The following is a 13,063-nucleotide window of genomic DNA, read 5'->3' as shown; positions in this document are numbered from 1 at the left end:
TCTCATGAATCTAGATGTTAGTTGATTATATGTTACGTTATCAATCCAAATCCAAAAGCACAAGAATTGAGAGAAAGAGCTTCAAGCTTAGTTTCATGAATCTACTTTTCCAAGTGATCATAAAACCCAATTTAGATTTAAACTTTTTTCTAAGAGATTCAAATCTTTGGAATGAAGAACGACGACTCTTTCACATTTGATCCATTAAATTCAATAAAGCTGTTTTTCCCAATTAAAAGGGAATTAGCTACTCATGGCAAAAATGTGAAAGAAGTAAGAATGAAGAAGAAGTGAATAGAAGTGGAAGGAGAATTCCCCTCATATGAGGCTCTCTCATCCTCTATTTATAGCCTATTCTAAAATATAATTTCAAATGAAATTCAAATTACAAGAAAATGCAAATTCAAACTAACTATTACTAGAGATCTTCCTTGGTTCAATTAAGTCAAGAGCCTTGTCGATTGTTATGATGGTTGTGTGCTTCATTAAGTGGGCTTGAGGAAAAATTGTTTGTCATCAAATTAAGCACCTAATCTAGCGTGCAATACACTTTACTCAGGATAAAAATAAAGTTGAGAAACATGGCCCAAGGAAGTTGACTTAAGGTTGTATTGGAGATGCTTTGCATGGATTAAGTGACACAATTTCAAGCCTTGTTGAAAATTCATCGAAGGCGTCTATAGGGGGAGCGCTTCACATTCTCGACCAACGGTGGTGTTAGAATTGCCAATCTTGGCACCAAATTTAGCTTCCTGGGTATGGTAATTCATGGCGTTGGAGATGCCTTCTTGAGGGTGCAAAAGTGATGTCTAAGACACCTTTGTATTGCTCCAAATTGAGGCTTCATGGTGTGGCATTGGGGATGCCCAACTTGGTGGAAGGAAGGGGCGTTGGAGGCGCCATATGGTTGATGAAGAAGATGGAGTTGGAGGTGCCACAAGGTTGGTAAGGATGATGGCATTGGAGACTTGGCTCAACAAGGAGTGGAAGATGCCTTTGCTTCTCCAAAATGATGCTTTTAGGGGTGTATTGAAGAATGGCATTGGAGACTTGGCAAATAGAATCATTGGAGATATAACACCCTACCACACAGAGCTTTATGCCTAGGACGTAATTCAAAGGTGGTGAGATACTACGATCTCTAAAAGTAAAATATGTATATATATGAAAGGAAGTTTAACTAGGAGCCTTGATAAGAAAAGTTAAACGAAACACCAACAAAAAAGCGCATACTCTCGGTCGGATCAACACAGAAAGGTAGATAAGATTAAAAGGAAAGGATAATATTTATACAAGATTAGAGTTCCGAAGATATAAGTAACAAGCTCCAGGCTTGGCTTGTGAAGCTAAGGCCGGCCGGAGTATATTTACACATATATACAACACAGGATATCCCAAAACAGAAAACCCACAACCTGTTTCTCCAAGTCACCTCTAAGAGAGACAAACATAAAATATATACCGAGGAGAAATCTATATATATATACATAAAATACAAACAATAAGTCCCAGAATAGATCTTCTCTTAAAAAAGTCTCCAGAAGGCTCATCGAGTTGCCTCTCGACCTGCATCTGAAAACAACAGAATATGTATGGAATGAGAATTGGGGGTTCTCACATGGTAAAGGTTCCTGCATAGTTAATATAAAAGGTCCCAAGAAATCCAGAGGCAATCCTATAACTTCGACTCTCAAATTTAAACTTATGAAAGAATTCTAAACCAGAAATTAGATAAGTTATCTAAGGTGTTCAAGTTCTAAATCTATCTTTAACCTAACATTTCACTTTCTGTCTCCTCCAAACCTCCTAATCACTAGTGGACTACCCTCAGTGTCACCTTTGTCAGCATGATGATGCCAGGGCATCATAGCCTATTTTTCTATACTTTTTTACTAGATTTTGGTTTAGTTTTCATACAAATTTTATTGATAAAGGAGCAAAAGCATGAATAATTTCTGCATAAAACAAAATCTCAAGCATAGGTGAATTTTAGTTAATATACAGGGTAAATATGATGAAATAGATCACACTAAGTGAAGTTATGATTTTGAGCATTATTAGCACACTTAGCATAGTAAAGATTATCTTGTATGTTACTTTGATACACTTATTTGTTTGATGATAGGTAAAAGAGAAGCAGAAAAGGGGGGCAAGAAAGAAGCAAGAAAGCAAGGTTGAGCCCAAAGTTGGACCTCAAACGCTACCCAAAACGTTGGCCAAGAAAGGTGCAAAGTTGGAGCCAAAGTTGGACGTTGTTTTCAATGCTGGTGTGCTAACGTTTGGGGTCAAACACTGGGTCCAACTTTGGGTTAAACGTTGAAGTGAGCCTGGGAGCATTTCTCAATGTCTGTGACACCAAAAATGGCCCCAATAAATGCCAATTACACCCCTGGATCATGCAAGCAAGCTGAGCCCATCAACATCACTCAATCCAAGGCACAAGAAGCATCTAGATTAGGAATTTTAATTCAATTGTAATTTGCTCTTTCATTTTAGTTTGTAAGCCTATATATAAGCAATAGTTAGATTGGAGAAATCATTCTAGATTGGAGGGGAGTCCAGAATCATGCATTCACATCCCCTGACACACACCATTCATACACTCTTTTTCCGTTTCTTTTCTTTTCTTCCTTAGGAATAGTTCCATTTCCATTTTGTAATTCTCAGTTATGAATTTTGAAATTTCAATTCCTGTTTTGAATTCTAATTCTTCTTCTTTAATTTTTTGCATTTTCTTTCTTCTCTGTTTAAGTAGAGCAATGAACTAAACTAACTCTTTTCGTTGGGTTAGAGAGCTCTATTGTTATTTGATGGATTAATTGTAATTCTCATTCTTCTTCTTCTGTCTTTTCTCTTGATCTTACTAGAAAGCTTTCGGTCTTCATCCAATTGAACAATTGTCTCGACGGAGAAATTGTTCATAATTGGGTTTCCTCTGATTCTTGAGAGAGGGATGAGGAGATGATGCTAGAAAGACTTTCTCACGTTGGATTAGGTTGGGGGTTGGATGGATATTGTGACATTTAATCCTACCAATACTTTGATCTATGAATGTGTGTAGTATAATCAGTGACCAAACTTCATCTCTTCCCATGAGCAATTAAATCAAGACATTGGGCAATTGTTCAAAGTTAGAGAGATTGGTGAGCCAAGACATTGGAACTCATAGGATCGACCCTTACTCACGTAAGGTTTATTACTTGGACGACCCAGTGCACTTGTTGGTTAGTTGTGCGGAGTTGTGAAAAAGAGTTGAGATTACGATCGTGCGTACCAAGTTGTTGGCGCCGTTGAGATCACAATTTCATGCACCAAGTTTTTGGCGTCGTTGCCGGGGACTGTTCGAGTTTGGACAACTGACGGTTCATCTTGTTGCTCAGATTAGGTAATTTTATTTTATTTTTAAGCTTTTTATTTTCGAAAAATTACAAAAAAAAAGTTAATAAAATCATAAAACCAAAAATAATTTTGTGTTTCTTGTTTGAGTCTAGTGTCAATTTTTAAGTTTGGTGTCAATTGCATCTTTTTAATTTTTCTTTAAATTTTTGAAGAACACCTGCATGAAACTGTTCTTCATAATCTTCAAGTTGTTCTTGATAATCTTCTTTGTTTGATCTTTGCATTTTCATGTTTTGTGTCTTTTCTTGTTTTTCATATGCATTTTCAATTTGTTAGTGTCTAAACATTGAAAATTTCTAAGTTTGGTGTCTTGCATGTATGTCTTTTCTTAAAAATTTTCAAAAATAAGTTCTTGGTATTCATCTTGACATTCAAAGTGTTCTTGGTGTTCATCTTAACGTTCAAAGTGTTCTTTCATGCATCATGTGTTTTGATCTTAAATTCTCATATTTTGCATCATTTTTATGTTTTTCTCTTTCTTCTTTAAAAATTCAAAAATAAAAAACATATATTTTCTTATTTCACTCATAAATTTTGAAAATTTGAATTGATTTAGTCATAAATTTTTTTAAAATTTAATTTTTTCTTATGAATCAAGTCAAAATTTTCAATTTAAAATTCCTATCTTTTCAAAACTTTTTCAAAAATCAAAACTTTTTCATTTTTTCTTTCATATTTTCAAAAATTTCAAATTGATTTTTAAAATCTTTTTCTTATTTTTGTTTCATATCTTCGGATTTAGTGCTAGCATTCAATTTTTAGATTCAAAAATTTCAAGTTGTTACTTGCCTTTTAAGAAAAGTTTCAATCTTTAAATTTTAAAATCATATCTTTTAGTTTCTTGTTAGTCAAGTAATCAACTTTAATTTCAAAATGAAATCTTTTCAAATTTCTTTTTCAAATCTTTTTCAAAATAAATTCCAATCATATCTTTTTCAAACAAATCTCTTTCAATCATATGTTTTTCAAAACTTAATTTCAAAATCTTTTCAAAATTGATTTTCAAATCTTTTTTAATTAACTATTTTTCTCTCTCTAATTTTTGAAAATTCCCCACCACTTTTTCAAAATTCTTCTTAATTAACTAATTGTTTTAAACTTTAATTTAGTTTTATTTCTCTTTTTAAATTTCGAATTATAATTAATATTTAAAATAAAAACAAAAATATTTTTATTTAATTTTTTTTAATTTCTGAATTCTTCCCCCTCTCATCTCTTTCTATTTATTTATTTATCTACTAACACTTCTCTTCTACTCATAATTCGAACCCCCTCTTCTTCTCTGTGTTCGAATTTTTCTCTTCTCCTTCTATTCTTCTCTTCTTCTACTTGCATAAGGGAATCTCTATACCGTGACATAGAGGATTCCATATTTTCTTTGTTCTCTTCTTTTTCATATGAGCAGGAACAAGGATAAAGACATTCTTATTGAAGCTGATCCTGAACCTGAAAGGACTCTTAAGAGGAAACTAAGAGAGGCTAAAGCACAACCCTATAGAGAGGACCTAACAGAAATTTTCGAAAAAGAAGGAGACATGGCCGAACCCAATAACAATGCCAACAATGCAAGAAAGATGCTTGGTGACTTTATTGCACCCTCTTCTAACTTCTATGGAAGAAGCATCTCAATTCCTGCCATTGGAGCAAACAAATTTAAGCTTAAGCCTCAATTAGTTTCTCTAATGCAACAGAATTGTAAGTTTCATGGACTTTCATTGGAAGATCCTCATCAGTTCTTAGCTGAATTCTTGCAAATCTATGACACTATCAAGACCAATGGAGTTGATCCCGAGGTCTATAGGCTTATGCTTTTTCCTTTTTCTGTAAGAGACAGAGCTAGAACATGGTTGGATTCACAACCTAAGGAAAGCCTGAACTCTTGGGAAAAGCTGGTTAGTACTTTCCTGGCCAAATTCTTTCCACCTCAAAAGATGAGCAAGCTTAGAGTGGAAATCCAAACCTTCAGACAGAAGGAAGGTGAGTCCCTCTATGAAGCTTGGGAAAGATATAAGCAATTGATCAAAAGGTGTCCTATTGACATGCTTCCAGAATGGAGCATCATATGTATATTCTATGATGGTCTGTCTGAGTTGTCAAAAATGTCATTGGACCATTCTGCAGGAGGATCTCTTCATCTGAAAACCCCTGCAGAAGCTCAGGAACTCATTGAAATGGTTGCAAATAACAATTCATGTACACCTCTGAGAGGAATCCTGTGAACAATGGGACGCCTCAGAAAAAGGGAGTTATTGAAATTGAGACTCTAAATGCCATATTGGCTCAAAACAAAATATTGACTCAACAAGTCAATATAATTTCTCAGAGTCTGAATGGATTGCAAGCTGCATCCAACAGTACTAAAGAAGCATCTTTTGAAGAAGAAGCTTATGATCCTGAAAACCCTGCAATGGCAGAGGTGAATAACATGGGAGAACCCTATGGAAACACCTATAATCCTTCATGGAGAAATCATCCAACTTTCTCATGGAAGGACCAACAGAAGCCTCAACAAGGCTTCAACAATAATGGTGGAAGAAACAGGTTTAGCAATAGCACGCCTTTTCCATCATCTTCTCAGCAACAGACAGAGAATTCTGAACAGAGCCATTCTGGCCTGGCAACCATAGTCTCTGATCTATCCAAGACCACACTAAGTTTCATGAATGAAACAAGGTCCTCCATTAGAAATTTGGAGACACAGGTGGGTCAGCTGAGTAAGAAGATTACTGAAACTCCTCCCAGTACTTTCCCAAGCAATACAGAAGAAAATCCCAAGAGAGAGTGCAAGGCCATAACCATGACCAACATGGCCGAACCTGGAGAGAGTGAGGAGGATGTGAGTCCTAGTGAGAAAAGCCTCATGGGACATCCTCTGGACAGAAAGGGGTTTCCCTTTGAGGAACCAAAGGAATCTGAGGCTCATATAGAGACCATAGAGATTCCATTGAACTTTCTTCTGCCATTGATGAGCTCTGATGAGTATTCTTCCTCTGAAGAGGATGAAGACATCACTGAAGAGCAAGTTGCTAAGTATCTAGGAGCAATCATGAAGCTGAATACCAAGTAATTTGGTAATGAGACTTGGGAGGATGAACCCCCCTTGCTCACCAATGAACTGAATGCATTAATGAGGCAAACATTACCTCAGAAGAAACCAGATCCCGAAAAATTCTTCATACATTGTACCATAGGCACCATGACCTTTGGGAAGGCTCTGTCTGACCTGGGGTCAGGGATAAACCTCATGCCACTCTCTGTAATGGAGAAACTAGAAATCTTTGAGGTACAAGCTGTAAGAATCTCACTAGAGATGGCAGACAAATCAATAAAATAGGCTTATGGACTAGTAGAGGACGTGCTAGTGAAGGTTGAAGGCCTTTACATCCCTGCTGATTTCATAATCTTAGACACTGGAAAGGATGAGGATGAATCCATCATCCTTGGCAGACCCTTCCTAGCCACAGCAAAAGCTATGATTGATGTTGACAGAGGAGAGTTGGTCCTTCAGTTGAATGAGGACTACCTTGTATTCAAGACTCAAGGTTCTCCTTCTGTAACCATGGAGAGGAAGCATGAAAAGCTTCTCTCAATACAGAGTCAAACAAAACCCCCACATTCAAACTCTAAGTTTGGTGTTGGGAGGCCACAACCAAACTCTAAGTTTGGTGTTGAGAGGCCCCAACCTTGCTCTGATTATCTGTCAGGCTCCATGAGAGCTCACTGTCAAGCTATTAACATTAAAGAAGTGCTTATTGGGAGGCAACCCAATGTTATTTAATTATATCTATTTATTTTCCATTATTATTTTATGTTTTTTTTAGGTTGATGATCATGTGAAGTCACAAAAATAACTGAAAAATCAAAAACAGAATAAAAAATAGCATTAAAAATAGCTCACCCTAGAGGAAGAGCTTACTAGCATTTAAACGCCAGTAAGAAGCATCAGACTGGCGTTTAACGCCAGAAAGAAGCATCAAGCTAGCCTTAAACGCCAGAAACAAGCTACAGTTTAGCGTTTAACGCCAGAAACAAGCACCAACTTGGTGTTAAATGCCAATAAAGGGAGAAAAGCTGGCGTTAAACGCCAGAAACAAGCAGCAACCTGGTGTTTAACGCCAGAAGTGCACTCTAAGGGCGTTTTACACGCCTAAATGGAGCAGGGATGATAAGTCCTTGACCCCTCAGGATCTGTGGACCCCACAGGTTCCCCACCTACCCCACCTCTTCTTCTCTCCTCTTCACACCTTTTCATAACACTCTTCCCCAAATACCCTTAACCAATCACATCCATCTACTCTTCGCCAAAAACCCCACCTACCTCCTACTTCAAAATCCTTTCCCTCCCAAACCCAACCCTAATACACGAAACCTAACCCTCCCCCACCCCTATATAAACCCCTCACCACTCCTTCATTTTCACATATTACAACCACTACTTCTACCCCTTGGCCAAACTACATCTCCCTCCATCTCCTCCATTTTCTTCTTCTTCTACTACTTTCTTTCTTTTTTTGCTCGAGGACGAGAAAAAATTTTAAGTTTGGTGTGGTAAAAGCATTACTTTTTGTTTTTTCATAACCATTAATGGCACCTAAGGCCAGAGAAACCTCAAGAAAGAGGAAAGGGAAGGCATTTGCTTCCACCTCTGAGTCATGGAAGATGGAGAGATCATCTCAGAGGTCCATCAAGACCACTTCTATGAAGTTGTGGCCAAGAAGAAGGTGATCCCTGAGGTCCCTTTTAAGCTCAAAAAGGGAAAATATCCGGAGATCCGACAAGAGATTAGAAGAAGAGGATGGGAAGTTCTCTCCAATCCTATTCAACAAGTCGGAATCGTAATGGTTCAAGAGTTCTATGCAAACGCATGGATCACTAGAAACCATGATCAAAGTATGAACCCAAATCCAAAGAATTGGCTTACAATGGTTTGGGGGAAATACTTAGATTTCAGTCCAAAAAATGTAAGGTTGGCATTCAACTTGCCAATGATGCAAGAAAATGCACGCCCCTACACTAGAAGGGTCAACTTTGATCAAAGGTTGGAACAAGTCCTCATGGACATATGTGTGGAAGGAGCTCAATGGAAAATTGACTCAAGAGGCAAACCGGTTCAATTGAGAAGGCATGACCATAAGCCTATGGCTAGAGGATGGTTGGAGTTCATCCAACGCTCTATCATTCCTACTAGCAACTATTCCGAAGTAACTGCGGATCGGGCCATCATGATCCATAGTATCATGATTGGGGAGGAAGTGGAAGTTTATGAGATTATACCTCAAGAACTCTACAAGGTGGCTAACAAGTCCTCCACTTTAGCAAGGTTAGCCTTTCCTCACCTCATTTGTCACCTTTGCAATTCGGCTGGGATTGTCATAGAGGGAGACATTCTCATTGAAGAGGACAAGCCCATCACTAAAAAGAGGATGAAGCAAACAAGAGAGCCCACTCATGGACCTCAACAAGGGCATGAGAAAATTCTTCATCATGAAATCCCTGAGATACCTCAAGGGATGCACTTTCCTCCACAAAACTATTGGGAGCAAATTAACACCTCCCTAGGAGAATTAAGTTCCAACATGGGACAACTAAGGGTGGAGCACCAAGAGCATTCCATCCTTCTCCATGAAATTAAAGAAGATCAAAGAGCTATGAGGAAGGAGCAACAAAGGCAAGGAAGAGACATAGAGGAGCTCAAGAGCACTATTGGTTTTTCAAGAGGAAGAAGACGCCACCCTCACTAAGGTGGACCCGTTCTTTAATTTCCTTGTTCTTTTCATTCTATAGTTTTCTTTGTTCTTTATTACATGATCATTAGTGTCTAGTGTCTATACCTTAAAGCCGTGAATGTCCTATGAATCCATCACCTTTCATAAATGAAAAATGTTTTTAATCACAAAAGAACAAGAAGTACATGATTTTGAATTCATCCTTGAAATTAGTTTAATTATTTTGATGTGGTGACAATACTTTTTGTTTTCTGATTGAATGCTTGAATAGTGCATATGTCTTTTGAATTTGTTGTTTATGAATGTTAAAATTGTTGGCTCTTGAAAGAATAATGAAAAAGGAGAAATATTATTTGATAATCTGAATAATCATAAAATTGATTCTTGAAGCAAGAAAAAGTAGTGAAGAACAAAGCTTGCGAAAAAAAATGGCGAAAAATAAAAGAAAGAAAAAGGAAAAGCAAGCAGAAAAAGCCAATAACTCTTTAAACCAAAAGGCAAGAGAAAAAAAGCCAGTAACCCTTTAAACCAAAAGGCAAGGGTAATAAAAAGGATCCAAGGCTTTGAGCATTAATGGATAGGAGGGCCCAAAGGAATAAAATCCTGGCCTAAGCGGCTAAACCAAGCTGTCCCTAACCATGTGCTTGTGGCGTGAAGGTGTCAAGTGAAAAGCTTGAGACTGAGCGGTTAAAGTCGTGATCCAAAGCAAAAAGAGTGTGCTTAAGAACCCTGGACACCTCTAATTGGGGACTCTAGCAAAGCTGAGTCACAATCTGAAAAGGTTCACGTGTCTGTGGAATTTATGTATCCGGTGGTAATACTGGAAAACAAAGTGCTTAGGGCCATGGCCAAGACTCATAAAGTAGCTGTGTTCAAGAATCAACATACTGAACTAGGAGAGAATCAATAACACTATCTGAATTCTGAGTTCCTATAGATACCAATCATTTTGAACTTCAAAGGATAAAGTGAGATGCCAAAACTGTTCAGAGGCAAAAAGCTACCAGTCCTGCTCATCTAATTGGAGCTAAGTTTCATTGATATTTTGGAATTTATAGTATATTATCTTCTTTTTATCCTATTTGATTTTCAGTTTCTTGGGGACAAGAAATAATTTAAGTTTGGTGTTGTGATGAGCGGATAATTTATACGCTTTTTGGCATTGTTTTTAGGTAGTTTTTAGTATGATTTAGTTAGTTTTTATTATATTTTTATTAGTTTTTATTCAAAAATCACATTTCTGGACTTTACTATGAGTTTGTGTGTTTTTCTGGGATTTTAGGTATTTTCTGGCTGAAAGTGAGGGACCTGAGCAAAAATCTGATTCAGAGGCTGAAAAGGGACTGCAGATGCTGTTAGATTCTGACCTCCCTGCACTCGAAATGGATTTTTTGGAGCTACAGAAACCCAATTGGCGCGCTAGAAATTGCATTAAAAAGTAGACATCCAGGGCTTTCCAGCAATATATAATAGTCCATACTTTTCTCGAGTTTTGACGACGCAAACTGGCGTTCAAACGCCAACTTCATGCCCTATTCTGAAGTTAAATGCCAGAAACAGGTTACAAACCAGAGTTAAATGCCACAAACAGGCTGCAACCTGGTGTTTAACTCCAAGAGAAGCCTCCACACGTGTAAAGCTCAATGCTCAGCCTAAGCACACACTAAGTGGGCCCCGGAAGTGGATTTCTGCACTATCTGCACTTAGTTACTTATTTTCTGTAACCCTAGCTACTAGTTTAGTATAAAAACTATTTTTAGAGACTTATTTCATAATCTTTGGACGTTTAGTCCCTAGACCTTTGAGGTTGGCCATTTGGCCATGCTTAGACTAATTTCACTTATGTATTTTCAATGGTGGAGTTTCTACACCCCATAGATTAATGTATGGAGCTCTGCTATTCCTCATGAATTAATGCAAAGTACTATTGTTTTCCTATTTAATTCAAGCTTATTCTTATTCTAAGATATTCATTCACACTTCAACCTGATGAATGTGATGATTCATGACACTCATCATCATTCTCACCAATGAACGCATTTCTGACAACCACTTCCGTTCTATCTGCAATAGCTATAGTGTGTATCTCTTAGCCTCCATTCCGAAAGATCGGAGTCTTCGTGGTATAAGCTAGAATTAATTGGCAGCATTCTTGAGATCCAAAAAGTCTAAACCTTGTCTGTGATATTTCGAGTAGGATCTGGGATGGGATGACTGTGACGAGCTTTGATGAGAGAACTTTTGCGTGGTCTAGAAATTTACGGATAAATCCTCGTTGCAAGTTTAGTTTCTAAACCTTCAAAAATCCTTTCATACAAATGTTTTGGTTGTCACAAGTAACAAACCCCTTTTAAAATTGATAACCGAGTATTTAAACCTCGGGTCGTCTTCTCAAGGAATTGCAGGGAGGTATGTTCTTATTATTGGTTATGAGTTTGTAAATTAAGGGTTTTAGAAATTAGGGAGCAGTATGTTGCATAAGAAGAATAAAATAAAGAAATAACTATAAAATAAACTCTTGGAAAGGTATGAAAACAGAAAGTCCTATCTTGGTTATCCTTATCAATTGTAATGAGAATTGGATTTTTCTCCCACTTTGTTGACCTCTAACTATGAAGGTAAGTTAAGTGGATGAATTAATTTTTATTCCTTAGGTCCTAGTCTTTCCTTGGGAAAGGCTAGAGTTATTGGAACTCGAATTAATTCTTGAAGAATTCCAATTTTCAATCAACAATGAGTTTGATAACTCAACTGTTTCCAATGATTCAACCAAAGCCAAAAGGGAAGAAAGTCTACTTGAATGAAAATAACTTGGATAAACATAGAGCATTAATAAATTAAAGAGAGCAATCATAAGTCTGAAATACCTCAAATTATATTAAATAAAATATTCAAATCATAACATGGAAAAGTTCATAAATTAAATTGGAAAAATAAATAAAAATAAAGAACCTGTGATTGAGAGTCGCTCCTAAAACTAAGAGAAATCTTAAATCCTAATCCTAAGAGAGAGGAGAGAACCTCTCTCTCTAAAAACTACATCTAAATCTTAAAATTGTAAATATGAGAGCCTGATGATGAATGGATGCATTCGCCCACTTTATAGCCTCTAATCTGTGTTTTCTGGGCCACAAACTGGGTCAGAAACAGCCCAGAATTCGCTGGTTGCGAATTCAAATACGCTAATTTTCGTCACTGTGACGCGGTCGCATGGAGCACGCGGTCGCGTCACCTAGTGTCAGGGAAACTATGGCATATTATATATCAAATCAAAGCCCCGAACGTTAGCTTTCCAACACAACTGGAACCGCATCGTTTGGACCTCTGTAGCTAAAGTTATAGCCGTTTGAGTGCAGAGAGGTCAGGCTGGACAGCTTAGCAATTTCTCCAACTTCTTGTATTCCTTCCACTTTTGCATGCTTCCTTTCTATCCTCTGAGCCACTCCTGCCCTATAATATCTGAAATCACTTAACACATATATCAAGGCATCTAATGCTAATAAGAGAGGATTAATAATAAGCAAATATAAGATCAAAGAAGCATGTTTTCAATCATAGCACAAAATCAGGAAAGAAATATAAAACCATGCAAATATTATGAATAAGTGGGTAAAGAGTTGATAAAATCCACTCAATTGAGTACAACATAAACCATAAAATAGTGGTTTATCAAGCTTCAAACTCGCGAGTGTTGGGCGTAGTGATAGACGCAAAAGGATCAATGGATCCTATTCCAACATAAGTGAGAACCGACAGATGATTAGTCGTGCGGTGACAGCACATTTGGACCATTTTCAATGAGAGGACGGACGGTAGCCATTGACAACGGTGATCCCCCAACATACAGCTTGCCATGGAAAGGAGTATGAATGATTAAATGAAGACAGTAGGAAAGCAGAGATTCAGAAGGAACAAAGCATCTCCATACGCTTATCTGA

This window comes from Arachis ipaensis, chromosome B05 (assembly GCF_000816755.2).
Source record: "Arachis ipaensis cultivar K30076 chromosome B05, Araip1.1, whole genome shotgun sequence".
Taxonomy (NCBI): Eukaryota; Viridiplantae; Streptophyta; class Magnoliopsida; order Fabales; family Fabaceae; genus Arachis; species Arachis ipaensis.
This window is presented reverse-complemented; position numbering follows the sequence as displayed.